The sequence below is a fragment of the Mya arenaria genome, chromosome 15 (assembly GCF_026914265.1).
Source record: "Mya arenaria isolate MELC-2E11 chromosome 15, ASM2691426v1".
NCBI lineage: Eukaryota > Metazoa > Mollusca > Bivalvia > Myida > Myidae > Mya > Mya arenaria.
The window spans coordinates 40,870,057-40,896,627 of record NC_069136.1 but is presented as its reverse complement, the minus strand read 5'-3'; the positions used below and the strand labels follow the sequence as shown (position 1 = coordinate 40,896,627).

The following is a 26,571-nucleotide window of genomic DNA, read 5'->3' as shown; positions in this document are numbered from 1 at the left end:
AAATTTGCTGAGATAATGACTTTAAGGTGCTGACATGGAAAACGTTTACTAGGTGTGAGACAGACGCTTACGCCCGGGTGAGTAGTATAGCTTTCCTCATTCTTTGAACAGTCATTCTTAAAATCCTAATACAACTTAAGTTTTCTTCCCAATATGGTTGTAATGTGTGATAAGTATCCGAGTGATATCACTATAACTGTTGTAGAAACTTACTTCACAAACTCGCCCAAAGTGTAAAACTCATGGCACATATTTCTACTAAGAAATTGCTGTAAGTCATGACAAATACGCCAGCCATTACCATCCAATGTCCGAGTTGTTCCACAAATGTTTGCCATTATTAACCGACTAGATTGTGCCTCCAATATTTCCCTATCAAACTTTTTTGAGGGGTGAAATAAATGTAAGTTCAAAACATGATACAATTTTAATGTATGAAACAAAATCAGTGAAATTAAATATTATAATTAAGCACATAAACTTCAGCATTTGAAACTGTTTCGTAACTATTATGTTAAACATGATATTAAATTATGAATAAATACTGATTGAACTCTAGGTATAACCCTGGCCTCTGAGGGTTGTAGGTCCTTTACATGACACGTCGCTTTTATTAATTGTATAGAACACACAGTCAAACTCAGTTGGCTCGAACTCATGGGGACCAGTGAAAATACCTCGAGCCTCGGTAATTTCGAGCCAAGAGGGATTGTTCATCCTCAGTTTCAAGAAATCGGTCCTTTACATATAGTTCGTGCGAAATAAGATTTCGAGCCAAGCGAGTTCGAGCCAACGGGGTTCGAATGTATGCCATATTATTTTAAAATCCCTCTATGCATGACAAAGTTACAGACAATGAAAACTGGAAGGAGGGACGGTGTGATATCAATATGCCCATCCCCAAAGGATTAAAACATGGCCGAAATTAAACATGAAGAATTATTTTTTTACACATATTTGTATATAAAATGATATCAGAGGTGTAAAAAATTAAGGAAATACCTTATAAGGGGATGTCAACAAGAGTTTCAAGGAATACATTAATAAAACACAAAAATTGTTTACGTTTTTTATGCAAAAAGTGTACTTTGTAGCATATAAAAAGCAATTTTCACAAAAAAAAAAAATCACATTTCAAAAAAGTCAACAATCGCAAAGTCATCATAATTGTATACGCTTAGAGCTTACATGATAATCTTCACAAACAAATATTGAAAAAATGCATTGCTGACCAGAATAACGGTGTTTTTATATAAAACAAGAAATGAAACATCCATATTTACTGCCATACAGAAAGCAATTTCATATAAGCCCAAAACACAATGTCTTCAATGGGGTTCTCATGACAGAGAGAATATCAACCTGATGCTTCAATGATAAAACATAATCAAATGTAGCTTCCTTTAAAATAAGACAAAAAATGCTCATTCACCTCAAGTTAAAGGCATTTAAGTATGCTATTAACGATTGAACTCAATTTTACTTGCATTCACAAGACTGACATGTCAGTATCTGGCAGTCTCTGTTTGCTGTTTGTTCATAAAAGTAAGTACATGGATTATAGATAACTATATTAACATTCACACAAGCAGCATAAATAACTGTGTTGGATTTCAAAAGCCACATTTAAAGCTGCACACGCACAGATTGAACGTTTTGACATTTTTTAAATTTTTTGTCTTGGAACGAACTACTTTTTCGAAAATCCATGGAAACCAGTCATATGAGACTGCTGACAAAAAGTAGAATGCAGACTTTTATATTTAAGTTTAAAAATTAATGTTTTATGCATATTTCTTTAACCGTTAAAAGCGGTTTAGCCATAAAACATTAATTTTGAACGGAAATATGAAAATCTACGATCTGATATTTTGTCAACAATCTTATATCATATGTCTGCAGATATTTACGCAAAAAATTGCTATTTCCAAGACAAAAAAAACTGTATATCTGTGAGAGTGCAGCTTTAATACAAGATCAAATACAAAAGAATACTTACAGTGACCAAAAAAGTCACATTAACACAAAAAATGTCATGGAAAATAATGTAATTAAAGGGAGCTTATTGAAAAAAACTCACACACAGATACAGCCAAGATGGCAACAGTAGTAGCGGCCCTTATTAGTGCAGTGAGCGCAGAAAAGTTGTAAATAATACTTGTATGTGTACATCTTTAGCGAATGGAAACGGTGACGCAATAACGTCAGAGATGCGCCGACGGTGGCCTAACGTAGGGAATGGAGGGACCTAAATTTCAATACCAGTAATAACCTCCTATCATTTTTGGTTCCAGAGATATCTTCGATATTAGCTTCCCATTACGAGCTATATGGGAGCGCGTTAAGAGGACGAAATGTCGCGAATTTGGTCATACTTTGACGCGCTAGAAACCGGTGACCAAATATAATCTCAGACACACTGCCATGTGCATCTTGTAGGGTATAACATCCCCTAAATGGACAAATTGATCTCAGCCCGGTCAGGTACAGGGTTGCTGAGATATCTTCGAGATTGCCTACCCCATTTTAAGGTGGCCTTACGTAGGGAATGGAGAGAACTAAATTTCAATACCAGTACCGACCTCCTATCATTTTTGGTTCCAGAGATATCTTCGAGATAAGCTTCTCCTTACTAGCTATTTGGGAGCGCGTAAGAAGAACGAAATGTCGCGAATTCTGTCATACTTTGACGAGCTAGAAACCGGTAACCAAATATCATCCCAGACACCCCGCTGGGTGCATCTTCTAGGGTATAGCGTCCCCTAAATGAAAAAATGGTCCCAGCCCGGTCAGATGCAGGGATTGTGGAATATCTTCAAGATTGACTTCACAATTGTAAGGCATTTTTGCGCCATTTTAGCGTATAAAATAACCTTATAGGCATACAAGATGCACCAGTGTGTCTGGGTGATATTTGGTCGCCGGTTTCAAGCGGCAAATCATGACCAAATTCGCGATATTTTGTCCTCTTAACGCGCTCCCATATAGCTCGTAATAGGGAAGCTAGTCTCGAAGATATCTCTAGAACCAAAAATGATAGGAGGTTGGTTATGGTATTGAACTTTAGGTCTCTCTATTCCCTTCGTTAGGCTACCGTCGGCTCATCTCTTACGTTATTGCGTCACCGTTTCCATTCGCCTATATCCTTCAGTCCACATGTCTGGAAAATATCCTATATCAAACAATTTATTAAACAACTTATGTAGGTATTCAAGTACATTATTGGGAGCATATTTAAAGAATTCATTAATGACATAATCAGGTCCTCTTGAGCTCCCAGGTTTCAATTCTTTACAAGCTTTAACAATATCTTTTAACAAGATCTCTTGATTCAGTTTATCAAACATACATGTAAATTCTCCATACATATACCTTTCATTAAAATACAATATATCATCATCTTGTTGGTAAAAATGTGTCTCTGGGTTATTAGGTTTTAAGATAATCAGCAAAACTATCAGAGCTTGGCATTTGCTTATTGTTATTGTTCAAATTGCATATACTCTTCAGCATTTTCCAATATTCTTTGGAATTAGGTAATGTTTTTTCAAGCTTATTTGTTCTATCTTTATCATAAGTATTTCTTTTATTCCTACACAACCATTTATAAATTGACCTAGCCTTTACCATATTTGATCTATTTGTATCTGATTTGTCTTTTCTATCGATATTTAGAAAATAATAAAAAAATATTTTTACTTGAATTACATTCAGTATCAAACCAATTTTCATGACTTGCCCTTTCACATTTCTTCAAACTTCTTGAAGAAGCCTCATTGTTTTGGTCAGCATAATGTTCGCAATAGTCAAAAGTAGCCATTGAGATCATCTTGTTTATCTACTCTAACATTTCGAAACAAAATAGAAAGTAGAAGTGTATGAATGCGAACGGTAATTTTCTTTCTTATGGAGGATGTATGCTGTTCAGAACCGATCTGCAGTGGAATTTAAAGTGAAGACGACAAATTGCATCTTTCTTCAGCAGGCATAAGCATGCTCTTGATATTAAATGAATTTTCAAGAATCACTTGTACTTGCGAATGAGTTGGCATGTTTGTGTCAAAATATACTAATTACTGCGTTTGTTTTAATTGGCAATGAAAGTGTGAATCTTGTATATCGGCATTGATATAAGTATAGCCGGATAATCATACGATTCAAATTTATACAGTCTAACGCTCTTAGTACATTTATTTTGTTATTATAAGTGATATTTGATATGATGATTTATAAGGTACCATGCAATTTAGCACATATGTAATTACACGAGCCAGCCCGCCATCCGATTCGCTAATCAACGTAAACCAAATGATAGTACTATTTTAATACAAATGACCATAGTTTGATAGCTGTTTAATGTTTGTTGTCTTGAGGTGTTTTGACTTCTGTTTGGTGTTTGTTTGGCTTTAATTATTGTGCCATTTCACATGATATTGGTCAAATGTTAATGGGATTGCCTTCCTGTAGTTTCCTTTTGTTTTACCCCGACCCTGTTTTGATCGTTATTCAGGCAATATTGCCACACGAAAAGTACTAGACGAATTCTAGTCACACAGTTTATCACTTGCACATAGATCATTAATACAAGCATTCATATTTCAACAAAATAAACAAATTACAACATAAAGGTCATTGCATTCAATACGTATGTGATAATTTGTCTATTTATATATTCTATTGTATATAATTTGCTAGCTTTCCGCCTTATTGGAAAGCTCAGAACATATTAATGAACTTATGGAAGTAAACCGCTTTTACTGTCATAATATGTAAGCAGTATTTCATTTAAACCTATTCATATTTTATTTTCTGTTCGATGAGCACATACTTAGATTTTGTTTATAGATGTATGTAAATGACGCTTTTATCAATAAAAACAATTTAAGAATGATTCGCATGAATGATAAATTACATACTATTTACACATACACTTACAATCAAATCAAACAAAAAGAACAAATGGAATGGGCTATAAGTTATTACAACATTAGTTTCAGCCCTTCCCAAGAGTCAATATAGCGTCAATGTCGTTTAATCCATGATTAAACGTAAGAAGAAAAAGGAGGAAATGATAAGTTATTTAATGTAGGAAAATAAGAGAATTCGTTGCAACCAAAAGAGAAAACATGTAATGTTATAACATCCCAGACCATTTATATCGTGATTGAGCGTGATATCAAAAGAAACGTTTCTTTAAACCTATTAACATAAAAACTTCAATAAAAACAAACTTGTTCTAATTTTGGTGTACTTAAAGGATGCAATATTGGAGTATTTCGAAACAATTACACGTGTTCTTCGCCATATCTACTACATTAAAAAATGTTTCGCATCTTCTGTTCCTTGTCCACAGTCACAAATAGGATAATCACGAAGAAAATTTATATGGAGATGTGCATTAAGGTTGCTGCAAGCATTTCTGATTCTTGTATGGTGGATATTAGAAAATCTGTCCCCGACAAGATAACAATTGAGCCTTTGGATGTATCTTTAAACGTGTCCTAAATTCGTTGAGCGTGTTACTGTTGCGGACCTGAACATCAAGTCGGTTCCACAAAGCTATGGAAGATGGAATGTTAATTCCGAGTAAGTAATTAAACGTCTATGTATGGTTACATAATTGTGTCTGTTTCGAAGCATATACTTGGTTGTTTGTTCAATTGTCTGTGGTTTTTGATCGCGAAGATACTGTGGCAAGCTACCGACATTTTGACGATACATGAAAATTTACTTGCATTTCCCTGCATTCACTTAGAGGAATCCAACCAATTTCAAATAAAAGTCTATGATTAGGAACTGATCGGTTTAACCTAGTTACAATTCTAGCCGCTTCGTATTGCATTTTTACTAAACATGCCTTCTCATAGACGGCACAATTATCTTAAACTAAAAATGAATATTCAAGCAGATGTTGCATAAACGAGATGTATATTTGTTTAAGCGTGTTTCTACCAAGATTATATTTTAACAACATCATTGACCCAAGCACTTTAGAGACTGATTTAATAATGTGGCTTATATGCTCGTGTCATGATTGTTTTAGCTGTAAACCAAAGCCCTAAGTGTTTATGGTTTTGAACAAAGTTCGACAAGGTGCCGGCGAACACAATATATGGTAGTATTTGATTGCATAGCGTATAAAACATAACTTTCGTCTTGAGGGGATTGAACAATACAATCCAAATTTAAAATATTTGTAAGATCGCTATTTAGTGTAGATTCAATATGGCTGGTATCTGACGAAGAAACGGCTAGAGAGCCATCATCTGCAAATAGTCGCGTTGTACTTTCAAGGGAGTCGGCAATATTGTTAACAAATATCAGAAAAAGCAAAAGACCAAGTACAGACTCTTGAGGTACACCAGCATTGACATTGGTAACTTTAGAAAACGTTTGTCCAACAATGACTCTTTGTGACCTATACGACAAATAAGAAGAACTCCAATCTTTCACATTGTGTCCAATGCCATTTTCTTATAAAAAGGCCTGTTTGCCAGACCCTGTCAAAAGCTTTGGAAATGTCACAGATGCATGTTGATTTCTTTTCATGAAATGCCTTACATATTTGATTGTATATGTCAATTAACTGAAAAACCGTGGAGTGACCAGGCAAAACCCCAGATTGTAAACTATAAATAAGATTATTGGCATGTACATGATTGTAAACATATTTGAAGACAATACTTTCCTTGCCTACACTACTTATTAACGAAATTGGTCGATAATTGGACGAAAGAGATCGTTCAACCTTTTTTAAAAGAGGAGTCACATTGGCTAATTTCCAAGAACAGGATACACGCAGTCAAGAAGCGATTTATTAAACAGTAATTGTAACGGATATGTCTCGGTAAAAACCGTTTCTTTTAACATTTTATGACTTATCAGGTCCGGTCCACATGCTTTATTTATCACCAGATTATTTAAAATGTCTTTTACGTCATTTTCAGAGATATGGAGGTGAAGAAATCATTTAGTAAATTCTCTTTACCACTATCTGTGGAAATAAGATTATTTGTTGTTGTATTCAAAAGTGGTGGAATAGCGTTTGTATTACTATTTTCCTTCTTTGACAACATTTTACATTTTACCTATTTTCTAATATTGTCGCGGGTTTGCTTGACTTGCATCACTTATATTATCTTCAATACTATTATAGAACATTTCTTTAGCGTGGTTTTTTATATTATTTGAGGAATTCCGTATTTGTTTGTTTTTGTTCCATTTAGTACCCTTGCAAGAATTCATCGCAATACGTTTTAGTCGGTTGCGTTTACGAAATATTTCTTGAATTTATGTAGTGAACCAAGGTTTATCATTAGGTCTAATCGTTACAACTTTCGATGGAATACACACACATGCCAATTCTATAAATTTAGAAGTAAAAATTTCGCATGCATAATCTATTGGCGAATTTCGAATAAAGGACAAATCAATAGTAAAAATAAGATTATTAAAAACTGAAAATATCCTCTTTTATAATTCCAATCCTTTGAATGTAAGCGTTTGCATGATCAAAACTACTTTAAACGAAAAGGTATGTTTAAAAATGATCGTTTATTCCGCTAGGGGTGTCTTAAATACCGACGTCTAATGGGTGTTTTGTTTCAAAGTGGCAACTGGGCCTAAGAGCGTAGAGGATGTAACATTCACACTAGTTGATGTTGAATGATATTTCGCATATTACTAATTGCTAGAATGTCGCTAAATTTATAATTCCTTGAATTAAGTTGATCTTCATTGATATCACCAAGGAAAATATTTTTTTATCGTATTTATCGTTATTTGTGGTCTACAGCTACGCTCAATCTGTCCCAAAATTCAACAGATAAGTGTGGAGGTCTATATACATCGCATATAAAGAATAACTCCAATTTATCACATACAGTCAAGAATTGCGACTCTGGTAGTAAATTTTCATAATCGCGAATTACTTTGGAACATATTTGTGCACTTGAATTTACGGCAATACCACTTGAATGAGCTGAATCGAAATATACTTTCGTAGCTTTCAATAGATACGACATCGTCGCTTATCGCGTAGTAAGATATGATTCGGTTAAACACTAAATATCGTAGTCATAATAATTGTCTTGGATATATTGTATTTTATTGCGTATACCTCTAATAATTTGGCACACGACTGAGAAGCATCTGTTCGTAATGTTAGATCAACCTGGGTTACTTTCAATATCACCACACAATAAAATCAGTAATTGTAGCATTATTGGAAATTGTGAATTGTGTAGAAATGGAAAAATGTTTTCAATTGGTAAGCATGCCAAGTACCACTCTATGAGTTGATAAAAGGCAGAAACCCAACACAAGATAACATATCATAGTATAAAAATACTTATATTTGAATACACTTGCGTTCATGAAATGAAAGTATAACACTAGAAAAAAATAAAATAATGCCCAGAAGTGTTGAACGTCTTCGTAATTGCTTTTTGTATAACAAGTCCAATGTAGTTAAGTCCTATGGCCTACCGCCAAGCTATTATATCATTACCAATGACAATATATAGAAATGCATTTAAAACAAATTTGCAATTTTTGCTGAATTAAAAATCTTAATTATAAGGGAGTTAACTCTAGCAATCCCTTTTCGGTAATTCTACGCTTGATTTCTTTATCTTGATTAATTATCAATGAAACGTTTACATTTATTTATTTGATATTCAGTCCATAATGAGCTGTAAACCACGATTTACAAGGTTTGATAACATAACAACAGTGCCGCAATATGTCAATCATTTATCGGATGATGTATCTTTGTCTTCTTCAACATTCATATCAAGACCACCGCGTTGTTTTACACGGTCTTGCACCTTTGGTAAGAAGAACATGATAATTCCTCCACACATGGCCATGGTTCCCAACAGGTGATAAGATGCAGTGTATGATCCCGTTGTGTCGCGTAAAAAGCCTGAAAATGGACAAGATACAAATTAAAACGGGCACCAGCTCGCCCTCTAAAACTCCATTAACACCGCACATAATGTTATGTTAAATTTTATAATGACAATCGCATAATATCGTTCATATAGGTAATACAAATTTGAAAAGAATACCAGAATATGTGATTTTAAGGAGAATAGTGTAGTTACAAGTATATCGGCAATACAAAGGTGAACAGAGTATCAGAACTAACGAGATATACTTTAAATACCATACAAATATAAGCCAGATGGCCAAACAAATCACAACAGCCCCAAGACACGAGGCATATGCATGTAAATACATACCAATAACATAGAATGTCAACGCGTTGGCGAAACCTTGAAAGAGCGCAGTGAAGCCAAGGACACTCTGTAGTCTGTCCTGTGACATAACGTCAACTATAATTACAGCATAAAGGGAAAAGTAGGCTCCGCCCATCAGGCCTAATAACACTGTGTAGGCAACTAGAATCTCAAATGTTGTATACCATCGAAGGAGATGAGAAGAAATTCCGACAGTCATTGAACAGATGGCAACGATAGAAGATCTTCGAAGATATCGGTTGTCAGATATGAATGCTACTATGATCCTTGAAATAATATCCACTGCGCTATATATAGTAACAAGTAAGGCGACGCGTTCAGATTGATGTTTAATTCCTTGGCATACGGTGCGATAAATATAGTACTCAAGGTTGTACCTGGACACTGCATGATTACGGAAAGTTAAAAAGCAATAAACACGGGCGTTTTCAACAGACTGAGATCAAATACACTTTGAAGAGCTTTTAGAAATGTTAAAAGCTTAGATCTGTCATTGGTCTCACCTACTGAAGTTGAAGTGACTTTATCGTACTCTTTCATATCTTCGGCTAGGTTCATCACAGAAGTAGCCATGTAATCCACACACGCTATTTCTGTTAAAGATAGGGACATATGTTCCCTTTGTTTAATGTGTGAACTGCAGACGTTTTCAGACACCGTTGTATGCCTTATATTTTGAGACAAACTTTTTGTCTGTCAATATCTCGAAGCAAGTTCTTGCAGTTATTTCTTGTAGTGACATCCGCGTTATTTGCACTGTAACTTCTTTCCCTGAATGTGTCGGTCTGAGCTCGCAAAAGTAGCGGGGATTTAGGAATACGCCCATACCCTTTAGTTATTGGTTTCTCTCCAAAAGTTGTTGCCTCAAGGTCTCTAAAATTGTTTTCCGAAACATATTTTGATTTTTCATGTTCATTATGCTTCTTATAATACTCAACATCAGTTGTGTCTGCCTTTTCATCAGTCATAAGTGTTTGACTTTCAGGAACTATTTTAAATTGTTCGTTGTAAAATTTTGTAGGTCTATATAAGACCGCGCTAATGCATCCATTTAACACAATCGTGGCAATGACCAATAGTCCCTGGTATCCATATTCACGGAACAGCACAGTTAGCAAAGGAGCTAATACGAGACCACCAATAGAACCTCCTCCAACCGCCATGCTGTTTGCAAATCCTCGCCTCTTGTCAAAGTAAAGACTGATCATTGTTAGCGATGTACACAGAGTAAGGGCATTTCCGAAACATGAAGAAAAATATATTGAAAATGAATCTTAATCAAACGAAACTTACAAATTGACATCAAAGTATACACCATTCAAGTAGAGTTTGGCGAAAAATAAGACTTCAACACAAATATAGAAGATTAGGAAATTACAATTTGATTGTCAACGAAAACATTTTTTCAATATGATTTTATTAATTAAATGTAAAAAACATACACGCCATAACAATGATATCAATATATAATTACTGATACTATAGTAATGATAACTCCTATACAATTATTAAGGAGGGTGTCACACCATCTCCTTGAAGGACTTGGGAATATCGCATATTTATGGAACGGCATCCGGAATACCGCTTAAATTTCAACCGGAATCTTGAATACGATTAGATTTTATTATGAGTAAAACGTCCTAATTTTGCTTGATTTTCGTATTTTAACTCTTGGCTTCTCAGGTAAATTCAGTGAAAACACACGCATAGCGAGAAGTACATAAATGTGTAGGCCAGATATGATAGGGATGATGCTTTAAAGCGCTTTCTGTATTAAATTAGACAAGCAGAAACCTATTTCCTAGTATTGTATGCCTCCGTTAATCTATAATCCAATGAAGCAAAAATTTATAACACAACAATACCTTCAACAAGCATGTATTGTAATGGAAATATAATTTATACATTGATATGAGAGCAGTATTATTTTAATACCAAACAGAAGTACTTTTGTTCTTTTTTTGTTCACTGTAAAATATTATTTTGAGTTATATTTGCCATTCCAATACTGTCAAAGTTTACTTAATAACCGTGACTAGCGGCGGTCCATGATTTCCTGACGTTGGGTGCAAATGGGTCGACCATTTGGAACATGCCAATATCCGTGATTCTAACAATATACATGTATATGTAAATGGATTCTGGAACTCTCCCTCAAGAAAACAAATATGTATCTATTCTTTAAAAGTATTACCGCATAAACAATTGAACTGGAAATGAACGACATTATGTTCGCTTGCTTTCTTGTGGAAGCTTCTATGGCCGGAATCCGGCATACTTATATTCTGTATCAGGAAAATTGCTATTAAGGGCCCGGAATCAGGCGCTCCAATAGGTTTTCGAGGGGTGTTGACACCCTTATGTATTAAAATACTCTGCTATAGACAGGCATTGTAGATTGTGATAATATGAGATAAAAAACATTAAGGACTTAATTAGGAATTTTCTGCGTCTAATCACTGCAATAAGGATTGCGAAATACAAAGCGTATTTATCTAATGTCATTACGGACTTTTTGCGATATTATTCCTGCAATTTAACTCGATTTAAATATTGTTCTGCGTATGGCAATCAAAGCGAGATAGCACACAACGTCACCAAAATTGTCTAATATAGTTTACACCTGTCCTTGTTATCTTCAATAAATGTCTGTTCTGTAAAAACTATATTGATTGTATCAAAACGTTTGTAAGAAAAAAATGTATACAGCTTTATCGAGCGTTAGGTGGTTCTGCTCTAAACAAATGCCTTGACTCAGACTGACTGCCAACGAGAATCGTGGCGCATTTTTCTCGCACAGTTACCATGAAAAATGATGGCAATGCCAACAAGTTGAGTGGCAGTCATGTGCTCGCCACAAAAAAGAACGTTTCACAAAATTTAAAAGCATCCGACTTGAAAAAGATGCAAAGAAAGGCTCCGAACACAGCTTTCATTTTTTGGGGAATATAAATATAATAAACACAAAGGGATGAGTCACCTTATACATGACTGATATAGATACATATACAAAGATATATCTTGCCCTTAAAACAGCGGAAGTTGCACAAAATAACAAGATAGCTGACATCATGCGAAGACATAAAACGTATGATAAAAAATGCAAAGAAATGGATATACCGTCGCACCAGCGGTGAGTAAAACAATTGCTTGTTAACAAACACATATTGAAGGAAGCTGTAGTTCAACATTTAAAATCTAAAGGCATGTATAAGTTTAATAATGCTTCATTATATGCTCGTAATTACCGGATAGGGTAACGTTAATCTGAATTGCTATTTTGAGAATACAAATGTGGAATCAGTTTATGATAGGTTCCCTCCGAATGTCCACATGGTCTAAATTGAATGGGGTTAGTATATAATTAAACAAGAACTGTTTATCAAACATTATTCCCCCCCCCCCCCTGAGCGCAATGTTGTCAGGATTATATGGACAAATGAATGAAATATTCATGTACCGAAATGACAGCTGATTTGTCACTGACATTGAATGTCGTTGAGGCAGTTTTAAGATTATGACCATTCAAAGTGTGAGGATAGAGTGGGTTATGACCATGACCTTTGACTCTATGACCTCAAAATCCATAGAAGTCATCAGCCGGTCACCAAAAATCTAAATGTCAAGTTTGAGGGCCATGGGTCCAGGCATTGACAAGTTTTCACACAGACAAGCTTTTTTCATTCAAGGTCACTGTGACATTGACCTTTGACCCCTAAAATCATAAGGGGTCATCTTCAGGACAGACACAAATCCAAGTCAGATTTGAGAGCCATGGGTGCAGCCATTGTCGAGTTTTCACTCGAAACATTTTCGCATTCAAGGTCACTGTGAGCTTGACCTTTAACCCAATGACTCCTAAAATCAATAAGGGTCATTTACTGGTCAGGCCCAAATTCCATGTCAAGTTTGATGATCATAGGTTCAGTCATTGTTGAGATATCACTGGGAGAAGATTTGTTAACCATTTTGCGTAATTGTGACCTTGACCTAGGCCCGATGAACCCAAAAGTCAAGAAGGTCATCTACCGGTCAGGCCCTACCTTCATGTCAAGTTTGATGACCATAGGTCCAGGAATTATTGAGTTTGCTTTTAAGATCACTGTGACCTTGACCATTGACCCCTAAAATCAATAGGAGTCATCTACTGGTCAGGCCCAACCTCCAAGTCAAGTTTGAAAAACATGGGTGCAGGCATTTTTGAGTGATTACACGGACAACTTTTTACCATTCAAGGTCACTGTGACCTTAACCTTTGGCCCAATGACCCCTCAAATGAATAGGGGCCATCTACTGGTCAGGCCCAATCTCCATGTCAAGTTTGAGGACCATGGGTGCAGGCATTGTCGAGTTATCACTCGAAAAACCTTTTTCTGTTCAAGGTCACTGTGACCTTGACCTTTGGCCCGATGACCCCCCAAAACAATTGGGGTCATCTACTGGTCAGGCCCAACCTCCAAGTCAAGTATTAGGGCCATGGGTGTAGGCATTGTCGAGTTATCACATGGACATCCTTTTACCATTCAAGGTCATTATGACCTTGACCTTTGGCCCGATGACCCCCCAAAACAATAGCGGTTATCTACTGGTCAGGCCCAACCTCCAAGTCAAGTTTGAGGGTCATGGGTGCAAGGATTGTCAAGTTATCACTTGGACAACCTTTTATCATTCTCGGTCACTGTACCTTGAATTTTGGCCTGATGACCCCAAAAACAATAGGGGTCATCGACTGGTCAGCCCCAACCACCAATTCAAGTTTGAGGGCCATGGGTGCAGGCATTGTCGAGTTATCAAAAGGACAACCTTTTACCATTCAAAGTCACTGTGACCTTGACCTTTGGCCTGATGACCCCAAAAAACAATTGGGTTCATCTACTGGTCAGGCCCAACCTCCAAGTCAAGTTTAAGGGCCATGGGTGCAGGCATTGTTGATTTATCACTTGGACAACCTATTTCCATTCAAGGTCAATGTGACCTTGACTTTTGGCCCAATGACCCCCCAAAACAATAGGTGTCATCGACTGATCAGGGCCAACCTACAAGTCAAGTATAAGGGCCATCGGTGCAGGCATTGTTGAGTAATCACTCGGAAAAAGTTTTTACCACTCAAGGTCACTGTGACCTTGACCATTGGCCCGATGATCCCCCAAAACAATAGGGGTCATCTACTGGTCAGGCCCAACTTCTATATCAAGTTTAATGACCATAGGTCTAGGCATTGTTGAGTTATCACCTGGACAAGCTTTAAAATTATTTTACCATTAAAGGTCACTGTGACCTTGACCTTTGACCCGCTGAGCCATTAAATCGATAGGGGTCATCTACTGGTCATGCCAAACCTTCTCAGTCGGACAAGCTTTGGTCTACCGACGGACCGACCGACCGACTAACCGACCGACCGACCTACCGACCGACCGACCGACATGTGCAAATCAATATACCCCTTTTCTTCGAAGGGAGGCATAATTACTTTCAATATAATATGTCAAAATTTATGATTTTCAGGAAAATACTGTTCTAATGTTTACAATAGTTTTAACCTAAAAGGTTAATCTATTTGATTAACATTGAGAACACAGTCCGTATGTGCCGGGGCACATCATTAGGGCCATTTAAACTTGCCTGTAATGCTGTATGAAAAGCTCTGCACAGATGACAGTAGTGACGTTAATGACGAAGAAGACTCGAAACGGTCTTGAAAGGCAATGAACAAGATCCCTGAAGACTTGATTAAACCAATAGTCAACAGTAATTGCATTGTAGCTCCTGAAACAACAACTATGTGCGCATGGTTATTAATGACTGAAAATGTTGGTTTCTATCTTTATAACCTATGTATGAATATCCACATGGAGTGATTGCATATAGGTATAAATTGATGGAATGCAACTTAAGTGTGTACTCATTTTTGGCATATTCATATACATATTTCGTTTGAATGATTAAATGGTAGACTATTATTTTAAACATAGATTAATAATGGTAAAGGTATACTTAAATGTGACAAACTATTTACTGTTGCTTACACTTGCTGCTCATAAAACCATTTATTAATACTTAAACCAGATTCCATATCTGTTTGTTGACCGTATTAAAGCCAAGTCATGGCCAGTGATCGATTGATTTCGCAAATACACGAATTAAACTTTAGCAATTATTCAATATACTCGTCGAGAAATCACTTCTATGCTAAAAAATACGCAAAAGTCATTTGCAATCAGATCTATTGTAAGAAAAATATAAGTGCTTGTCGCTGGCGAACACCTTTATTATGTAGATATAATTATGCGAACATTATCGTACACTACATACACTCTATCATTATGTACTAGTAAATGTTTTTTTTTGAATTCAATGTTTGAATCGCAGATGATCTCCTCATATTATTCAATGTGATGACGTATTAATGACAAGTAATGAAAAACTAAGCTAATGCATCTATAAATAACATATTCACATTTGATTAGTTTAACTGGACCCAATTCCTATACAAGATAGTATTCCAGTTATACAATTGTTTGCCATTTATTCTCGGGTTGAATAGAAATTACTTTTATTTTCTTAAAAAAACCTTAATCAAATGATCTTGCCAGATGGTAAATATTCTTGTTATATCTTTTCAACACTTGGTGTGTAATTAGTTACATTAAACTGGTAAATACATGCTGCATGAGAAATTATGATTGTAATGTTAAGTTTACCTATACGGATCATCCATGACCATCCACTGTCTTTCGGAACCGACATATTGAAGATGCTCCCCTTGTTTGAAGGTCTAGATGCACAAGTAGGACGTTTCTATACTCCATGCACGTACGTTAAATACCAAAGATGAATAGAGCATGAACTATTAGTTCAAACACTTGTTTCATTCGTGGATATGGTAGATATGCATTAACACAGCAAGATCTTACCTCTGGTAAAGAAAAACAACTGCATAATTGTCTGTTTATTTATAACTTTTTGAGCTATAACCGGTGTCCGTTCCCACACAGTGATGAATAACTTATTAAAAAAGATGAGCACTTCTGATGTTTTTGTTTATTAATGTTTAATATGTGTGTGTTGTAAAAAGTCCACTAAAATCTAATGTTCTGTTATTATTTTTCTGGATGTTCTATTTGTGGTTATTATATTACTGAATTTATATGATCTGTATTTATTGCATTGGAAATGTTTTGTTATAATTTTCTCTGAATTCTGTATGTTTGATTATTTTTAACTGTCAGTGCTCTTGTCTGCTAATTTAATATTCTTGTTATTAAGTTTAAAATCTTAGACCCTTGATTTGAAATATATATGTATGAATTTCTATCACGCTTTGTTTAATGATACTAATTTTAATATTTTCTCCCTTATTTATAATCATATTTTCTTCCTTTTTCTTACTTTTTGTTAGCATAGACGAACATGCATATGCATTTTAAATCACCATAATGCATTGCAATGCATTTTTTACAACTTCGTGCTGTGCAATAAACTCATTCACATGTACGTTTTGTTTTAGTTCTTGCTAAATATTAACCTTATTTTCATTTTAAAACAGCCATTTTGCTAAGTATACCGGTTCCATATTATATGTACATGTATGACTAATTACGTGCGTAACTCTAGCGTTAATAATAGCAAATTTATTCTCCCCTATTTTAGCTTGTCTCTTATTGAAGAAAATCAGGCTAATGAGATACTCATTACACACTCAAACACAAGTCAAGATATCCATATGACACTTGAAACACATGTTGCCAGAAAACATATGTTCATGTCTTACATGTGAGTATAATTCTAGCTTTAAATTTTCAATTATTACTGTTTTTAAATTTGAAATTTGTACAAAAAACTTTATGGCGTATTACTTGAAAAGACGTATTGACTTAAAATTTCTTAGACATATAGGTCTTAGTGAGAGAGAAGTGGAGTCTGTGACTGCTCTCTTGTTAGACAACAAAATGGCGCACTTTTTTTTTCCTCATAGAGGGATTCTAAAACTTTGGAAAGAATTGGAAAAAAAACTAAAGCTACTTTAAGGAAATCTATAGACATGCTGTAATTATTTAAAGCTAAAATGGAAAAAAGGTGTCATATTAGGCATCATTAACTTCAGTACTATAAGGCTGACATATAAAAGTGAACATAATAAAAGCACATGTAAACAAAAATATGTACCTTGATAGTTTTAATATACAAATTTCATGTACTAATACAAATTGGACCACTTGACATGCCTAAACATGTGAGATTAATATTATAACATTTGAAGTCTGAAGTGAGCACATTTCAATTTTACTAATTGCCTTGACTAAATGTCAATACTTAATTTCATTTATAAACCATGTTCACCTTGTTCCTCATATATTAATTATTGTGTTTTTTCATTTTTTTCTACATATTTGTATGTTGTAATGTGTATTTATTATTGTTTATTATCATTGGCCATACACGTTGACAAATTGTATTATAATATGTATGTGTTGTGACGATGTACTATGTGCAAGTCAAAAAACTGTCTGTCTGTCTTGACAAGGTATAATTTGGTCCTGAATTAACGTGTCTGTGGAGTTAAAAACTGGAAACAATCAACCAAATAAGAAATATAAGACGAAAAAGAGAAAAGCTAGCCGCTCGTTATCGGGTAGTCATATTGAAAACAGTGACCACGCTGGATCGATAGCCACGTGCATAAATACTGAGTCGGATTTTCTTTATAATTCACAATCATATGTGTCAACTGTGATGAATCCTAACCAATCACCTGTATTTAACTATGGACAGCCAATGCAATTTGGATTTAACCCCCAGTCCCCAGGAGTGTTCACATCGTCCACCCCGCAGGGTAGTGCCGCCCCACCCCCCTGGGCAGCGGAAATTATCGCGGACATTAAATCCATCAAAGCGGAAATTCCGAAAATAGACCAAATAGAAAAGGCCCTGAGTTCTATAAAACTGAAGCTGACAGATTTCGACACCAGAATAGGATCTGTGGAAGCTAAAGTTAACGACATGGAAAAGTCGTGCACCTACATCAGCGACGAAAACGATGCGCGAAAGCAGGACTTTGCTACAATGCAACAGCAGGTGAAAACGCTAGACAGAATGTGTAAGAATGCGGAAAGTTCTCTTAAATCACACCAACAGGAAGCAGAAAAATCTAAGGAGGACCTTTTAGACTTAAAAGCCCGCTCAATGAGAGAAAACCTTATGTTTTACGGCATCCAAGAGAGCCCTTCCGGAAATGTCGAAGACTGTGAAAGGTTAGTCAAAGACTTGATCAAACTAAAACTAGATCTAGACACTGATAACATGACATTTGATCGAGCCCACCGTCTTGGTGCCCCATCAAGAGGTCGAACCCGCCCTATCGTGGTTAAATTCCACAGCTACAACACCAGAGAAGAGGTATGTACCAAAGCCTTCCAACCGGAAGTGAGGTCCGCCCTGAAGGATAGCAGCCAGGGTATCGGCATCCAAACGCCCCAGGAATATCGGGACGCCAGGAAGGCGTTCGCGCCGCTCATCAAGGACGCCCAGGAGCGAGGACAGACCGCCCGCGTTACCGGAAATAAACTTTTCATCAATAGGACACTGCACAAAACGTTCGTTAACGGGAAGCTCTGTGATCCACCACGTGCTTAGGACAGTCAAGAGAGATCGGACATAAAATTACTGTCATGGAATGTGAATGGACTATCCAGAAAATTATTTGATATTGACTTTTTAGATATTATACAGCAGTATGACATTATTCTATTATCTGAAACTTGGATTTCAAAACAAACTTGTTTAAATTTAGAGATAAACAATTATGTAAGTGAACATATTACTGGAAATAAGGCACATAATACTAAAAAAGGTCGCTATAGCGGCGGATTATCAATATACATACATAAAACTTTATGCAAATATTATGAAATTGTGGATAAAAACCAACATGGTATATTATGGTTAAAACTGTCAAAACAGTTATTTAACTTTGATGAAGATGTGTATATTTGTTTTACATATATTCCTCCTATTAATTCGAAAATATTTGCAAATGATCAATTTGATTTTTTTGAAGAAATAGAACTAGGAATTGAGAAATATTCTCCATACGGCAAATGTTTTGTCTTCGGTGATCTTAATAGTAGAAGTTCAAATATCATAGATTTTATTACATTTGACAAGTATATTGATCACGATAATCAGCTGTCTGATTTTGTAAACATCCCCCCACATGCGTCTAAAGATCACGTGCTTGATTCATACGGTAAACGATTGGTTGAACTTTGCCAATCCACTTCTTATATTATAGGCAATGGTCGATTGCACACGGATAATAACGTGGGAGATTATACTTTTCATTCCCATCAAGGGTCCAGTGTAGTAGATTATTTATTATTGAAGGCCCATGATATTAAGTACATATCAAATTTTGAAATATTAGAACCAAATGAATTCTCAGATCATTCTGGTATATTTTGTTCTTTTGGGAGACATATGATAGAAAGAAATAATACAAACGATACTGAAAATGACGTAAATAAATCAAAATACATTAAATGGGATTTGTCAAAGGTACAGGATTTAAATAATAAAATAGCTTCGTATCACGAACAATTAACATTATTGACTGAGCAATTAAACTCAAGCACTAATATTAATGAAACTACGCAATCATTTATACAAATAGTTCAAGAGTCTGCGTCTTGTATGTCTATTACCAGAAATACATTAAATACAGATAAAATACCACATCCGAACAAGAAAGTATGGTTCAATGCAGAATGCTATAATGCACGATCTACATTTAAAAAGGCAAGGAATAAATTCATACGGAATAAATCGAGTGATGAATTGCGCCATAATTATATTGCATCAAAATCTAATTATAATAAGGTTAAACGCAAGAATAAAAATAAATACTTAGCCAAGGAAAAGGAAACATTAGAAAAATTAAGCAAAACTAAACCAAGGGAATTCTGGAAAAGGGGGAAGAACCAGTATAAGAAACGCCCCCAAGATGAGGAAAATCTAAATATTACTGATCTTTTCGAAAATTTTCGGGATTTATATAGCACCCCCGTTAGTAACGATGATAATGTCCTACGAGATGATATTGTTGATGAATACCTTGATAAAGAAATAACCGTTGCTGAGCTAAAAGATGCAGTATTTTCCCAAAACAATAATAAAAGTAGTGGTCTAGATAATATCCCCGCAGAGATATATAAGCATATATTTCCTCATATTGCACCGTTTCTGCTTAAACTTTATAACTATATATTTGCAAAGGGGGAGTACCCAACATGTTTTGTGGAAGGTATTATCGTCCCTATTTTCAAAGGCAGGAATGTAGAAGAAGCAAAAAATTATCGAGGAATCACACTCATTAATATTATAGCTAAAATTTATTCAACGATATTATCAAATAGGCTCACTTAATGGAGTAACACTAATGAAAAAAATAATTGAAAATCAATTCGGATTCCAGAAAGGAAAGTCCACAATTGACTGTGTATTTATACTTCATTCAATAATCGCTAAAACTCTTGCATCAAAAATGAAATTATATTGTTGTTTTATCGATTACGAGAAATGTTTCGATAAAATCTCAAGATCTCATTTATTTCATAAACTTATAACCCAAAATGTTAGCTCATTGTTCGTAAAAGCTATTCAGGCCATGTATAATACTGTAAAAGCCTGTGTTCGATATAAGGAAACGGCGTCCCCCTTTTTTTACCTCAAATATTGGAGTAAAACAGGGGGATCCCAGTTCAAGTTTGATGTTTTTATTTTTCGTCAATGACATACTTAATAATATTAATCATAATATAGATGGGCTATGCAGTATCAATGATATCAAACTATACTTACTATTATTTGCAGATGATGCAGTTATTTTTGCCAATACACCTATAGCGCTACAATCAATGCTTAATGATATACAATTATATTGCGGCCTTTGGGATTTAAAAGTAAATATACCAAAGACTAAAATAATGATATTTGAGAGGGGAAGAAAAACAAAATATACATTTACATTCAATAATACTAATCTAGATATAGTAGAATCATTCAAATATTTAGGCATAACTTTATTTAAGAATGGAAACTGGAACAGAACGCAGAAACACACCGCTCAACACTCATTATATGCTTTGCATAATTTATTCATCGCAGTCAATCAATTAAAACTAAATCCAAAAGAGCAATGCAAGTTGTTTGATAGTCTGGTAGGATCAATATTAAACTATGGATCCGAAATTTTCGGATATTATCCTGCAAAAGATATAGAAATTATTCATTGTAAATTTATGAGAAAGGTTCTTAAAGTAAGAAAAAGTACAAATTTATCAGCGTTATATGGTGAATTAGGAAGACATCCTATGGAAGTTCAGAGAAAAATAAATATGATACGGTACTGGGTTAAAATATTAAAAAGCAATGATAACTCATTAGTGAAAAATATATACACAATGCTTAAAACCGAAGCAAATTCTAATAACACATTTAATGGATTAAACTGGGCTTTTCAAGTGAAAACAATATTAGATGAAATTGGAATGTCTGACGTCTGGATCGAACAAGATATACAAGTTATACCTTTACAACTAATTAAACAGAGGATAATTGATATATTTATTCAATCGTGGAGTGCAGATGTGAATGGATCCAACAGATTGGCTACATATATTTGGTATAAAAAAGAATTATTACATGAAAATTATCTAGATCTTATACAGATAGATAAATATAGGATATCATTAACTAAATTTAGAGTCTCATCCCACGACTTACTTATTGAAAAGGGAAGGCATTTTAATATACCTAGAACAGATAGAATTTGTACATATTGCGACATGAATGTCATAGAAAATGAATATCATTTTTTGTTAGTATGCCCGCATTATAATAACCTGCGAAAGGAATATTTTAAAACATATCTTTGTCATTGGCCCACAAAACAAAAATTTATAGATTTGATGTCAGCAAATACAAAGAAAAAGCTAAATTCTCTTGCTAAATTTGTATACCATGCTTTTCTTTTACGATCACGTTTAGAGTAACATATAATAAATATATATGTATGATAATATTAATTCATAAAACAATCTTAATATAACATCCAATTTGTAATTCTCTCTTATGACCTTTCACGTTTGATAATATGTGAAGCATTTTGGCTATGAATGTTGTACATTTAATGCTAAATAAATGTTGTTGTTGTTGTTGTTGTTGTAAATCATATCTGATTACTGCAACCGAAAGGTGACAATTGAATCTTCTGATCGACAATGAGAAAGATCTTAAATTTATTAATTGCTCTTTCCACATGAATTATTTCAGCTGCAATACTTCGGGACCTTTTCGCTTCAATGTCAGTCATTTGGCAGGTATTCCATCATGACAAGTTGTGTGACTTTCAGGAACACAACATATTCTGTTTGACTGTAAACAAAAGACAATCAAAGAAGAAAAACAACACATCTTACATTAAGATATGTGTCAAATTTCATAATATAACATTAAAATATGGCGTGAAAACATATATTCGCGACTGGGGTTGATCAATGTTTATTTACTAAACAATAAAGGAAGTTGCGAAAATATGTGACAAACCGATTATTTGCTTCCAAGCGCGGCTATTTCGGTAAGCTAACACAAGAGAAGTTTCTACATGAATAAATAAATATATGTTAGAGACATTAATTCTGTTTCCTACCTTATATGGCCTTCAACCGATGAAAATGGATCATCTGGCGTAAATAGTGCTCTGTTCTCGGCTATCGGCTGTCGTGACGTCTCTTAAAAGCAGGTTATTTTTAACACGGTATAATGGAAATGGTGTATACGAAAAGGAAATTAAAGAGAGCCTTAGAGAACAGTTATGATAAAATACGTTAATGAATTCTCAAATTTTTTACGAAGTAAGTCTAGTAATGATATTATTACACACATGGCATATTACTAACTTAGTTTCTCTTGCAAAACACATGCAAATAATTTACTATACACACAAGATCATATTAAGCAGCATACATGTTATACATGGCATTGTTTGCAAAGATATTAAGTTTTCATAACATGTCATCATTGTAAGATGTAACTTTATGTAAAAACTTCTGCCTACTTGATCTCCTTCTATAATAAAACGGAATAAATTTACTATGTACACCACAGAGTAACGATTACATTATAAAATAAAAAGGCATTTGTCTTCAAAACATTGGCACAGGTTATAAATAAACTCAAACGAAACGTTTTTTATATCAAATGAAAATACATAAGATTGAAGATTAAAACTTGCTTGTATAACAATCCTCTACCAGATACGTCAAATCTTCCATTCTAGTTTTGCATAAAATTGTATTGACATTATTGTATTTAACAATAGAACATCCGAGTGTACACCAATGTGTTTTGGGTTTCTTTTACACTCATTCAACAATGTAAGGTATACTTTCTTATTCAACTTATTATCGTTTGTACGTAGCAACTTAACTCAATATTTTATCATATTATGATATTTGAATGTCTAATAATTGACAAGTCCAAGTACACAATGAATAAAATTGTTCTCTGTACTCATTTTAATACCTAACAATATTTTACAAAATAATATATGCACTCGCTCTATTTTCCCTTGACAGTGCCCCATAACACTTTGCCATATTTCAAAAATGGCGTGTTAAGTTTATCAAACACTTCTAACATATGTCTTACAGTAACATCAGTAAACGTATACAAAATATTGTTCATTTTCAAAATTTCCTTACATGCTACCCTGCCATTGTAATTGGGTCAAAACAATCCCTAAATAATTAAAATGATTAACAATCTGAATGTCATTTCCGTTGTAATAAAAATGATATATTAGCCGGAAGTCTTCCCCCTTTTCTAAAAATCATTACCCCCCCACAGTATTAACAACCAGTTTCCAACGTTCGCAATATTCATATAACCAATTAAGACTCTCTTACCATTCTACAACATGTTTAACAAAAGAATAATATCGTGATCATACAGGACGAGATTAAAGCTGAAACGATTCTATATCCACTTTTGTTAATATTCAGCTCCTTAATTGCTTTTAAATACTTTCTATAGTGAACGGTAAATTCAATACTTCTGTAGCACCCTCACTCTAATTCCTTTCCTATACACTATTCCGTCTAATCGTATATTTATAAAGTGAAAACAACCACGTTTGATGATACAAGTTTTATTGTTAGCAATTATTTATTTCTTAGTTGCCAATTAATTTGTAAGCAATTATTTATTTATTTATGCCTATTATTTTTTTCTATTAAACGAGAGCAAATCTGCCTCTTAGATGTTAACCTGGCAGACTGCCTAAACTCGGTCCGTAGACCTGAAGATTTAAACCCAATTACACTCTCTCAGATTTTAACTACTTTGCAGAATATAACAAACACTCCTAACCAGAAACACACCCAGACTCTGGTTCTAAATTTACTAACTTTTTCCCTCTCTATCCAGCTCCGGATAAGTGTTTTATACTTTCGAATTGACCCCAATTGCAGTTGACCATTCAGAACTGTTTCCTTATTACCCCTTTATTGTTTAACGATATCATTTTATACATTTTACATCACGTGACAATAATCAAAGTTTTACTGGCTATTGCCACAAAAAGGAGCTTGTCAATCAATGGTTTCAGTGACGTAAAATGTAACTAAACCAAATCCCTTTCATCGGATTTTAGTAAACAAGGCGATTAAATTAATTTTTGGACAGTACTTAAATAGCCATTAGCGGTTGACCTTAGCCGTATAAATGATAATATAAACCTAAATGTTCAGCTGTTCCAGCCGTGAATAATGACTTACTCTTTGAGCCCTGTCAAGCTTCTCTGAAAATGTAGTGACTCTGTCTTAGAGTCTTGACAGAGCGAGTTAATGTGATGTCAGGTCAGGTTTTCTGCCCCAAACAACTGCACGAAATGCTCATGTCCTCCCTTATGTTCCGGTACGTTGCTTATGGTGGGATAACTTGTTTACATCTAATTACTCTGAGTTAACGGCGTCCATGATGACTCCAATGCCATCAGCAAGTTTCTCATAACATAAATATTGAATAGAAACATATTATATGTCTTTAAAATGTCCTATAATACCATGTCTCTGTTGTGGTCATATATAGTAGACAGTTGCAAAATTCATCCGCCAGAATCTCAACTTTTGAAGGTTGAAATGTTCTATGCATCAACTGACAACAGTAAGAAAGATATGACCATTGAAAGTTTAGAAAGTTCATATTCGTATGAGAGGGTTCTGATTGATACTGTTGCTTTTGGTATGGGTATGTCGGTTCCTGATAACTTATGGTACACTTGGGTACCTTGTGAAATTGTTCTCATCTGGCAAGAGGATGAAGGACCGGTATACTTGGTCAAAATGCCTTGGCAGTTATGATGACATTCCCAAGGTTACGCATGAAAACGCTTACGTCCATACATGTCCGCGAAGTCGTAAAAGGAAATTTTGGAGCCCTTAAAGCATTTTGCGCCGATTGCTAATAAACGGGATTGGCGAAAATGACATACAAACGACAACGCCTTGCGTGTTAAGCAGTGAGAAATGCTTTCGTGAATCTTGAATGTGTTGCCCCGTTTGCCAGAAAGTATGCCAGTTTGTATGAAAGAGGGGTTTACGGGTAATATTTAGATTGTTATCATAGTTATTTTTGTCCTTGCTGTACTCTTAATCAGAACTGGATAACTATGTTTTATATCCGCATGACGCCTTTATACACGTACACTTATATGTTGATGTTTTGGAAAAGTTATTTAACTTCTTCTGTTTGACTTTGTAAATAAGTTTCATCATTGTGAACAAGTTACATTGATGGAATAATATATAAAACAGAATATATATTTGTCTGTATTAAAGTCTAGTCGTAATTTGGATCTGAAGTAATTTTGGTTCCGGAGGTACCCGTAAAATAAACAGGTTATTACTCATTGTTGTAAAACTGTGAACTGCAGCCGTGCAGGTGGCCTTTATGTATACATCGTTGTTTTGACATGATATGAAAAAAAAACCTTCCTCAAACTTATAACCGTTCGTTGGATATTGACTTTTTTTGTGTACGGAACTAATGTAAAATAAAACATACTGCTAACATTTCTTTTATTTGTGTGATATTTTATGGTAGTAATATGCTTTAACCCGGATTCCCAATCAGAATAACTACTCACTTATGCGACAAAATAATTCATACGTAAAATATTTTCTATTAAAACACCTTAAAAAATTCATCCACGAAGTAGAACAATTTTTTGGACTAGTTTATTTTCAAACAT

General features: G+C 34.6%; 1 pseudogene; it reads right to left on the bottom strand.

Moving 5' to 3' along the window:
* Positions 1-8,750: 8,750 nt before the first annotated feature.
* LOC128219384 (monocarboxylate transporter 12-like) lies at positions 8,751-16,010 on the bottom strand (annotated as a pseudogene).
* Positions 16,011-26,571: the final 10,561 nt, after the last annotated feature.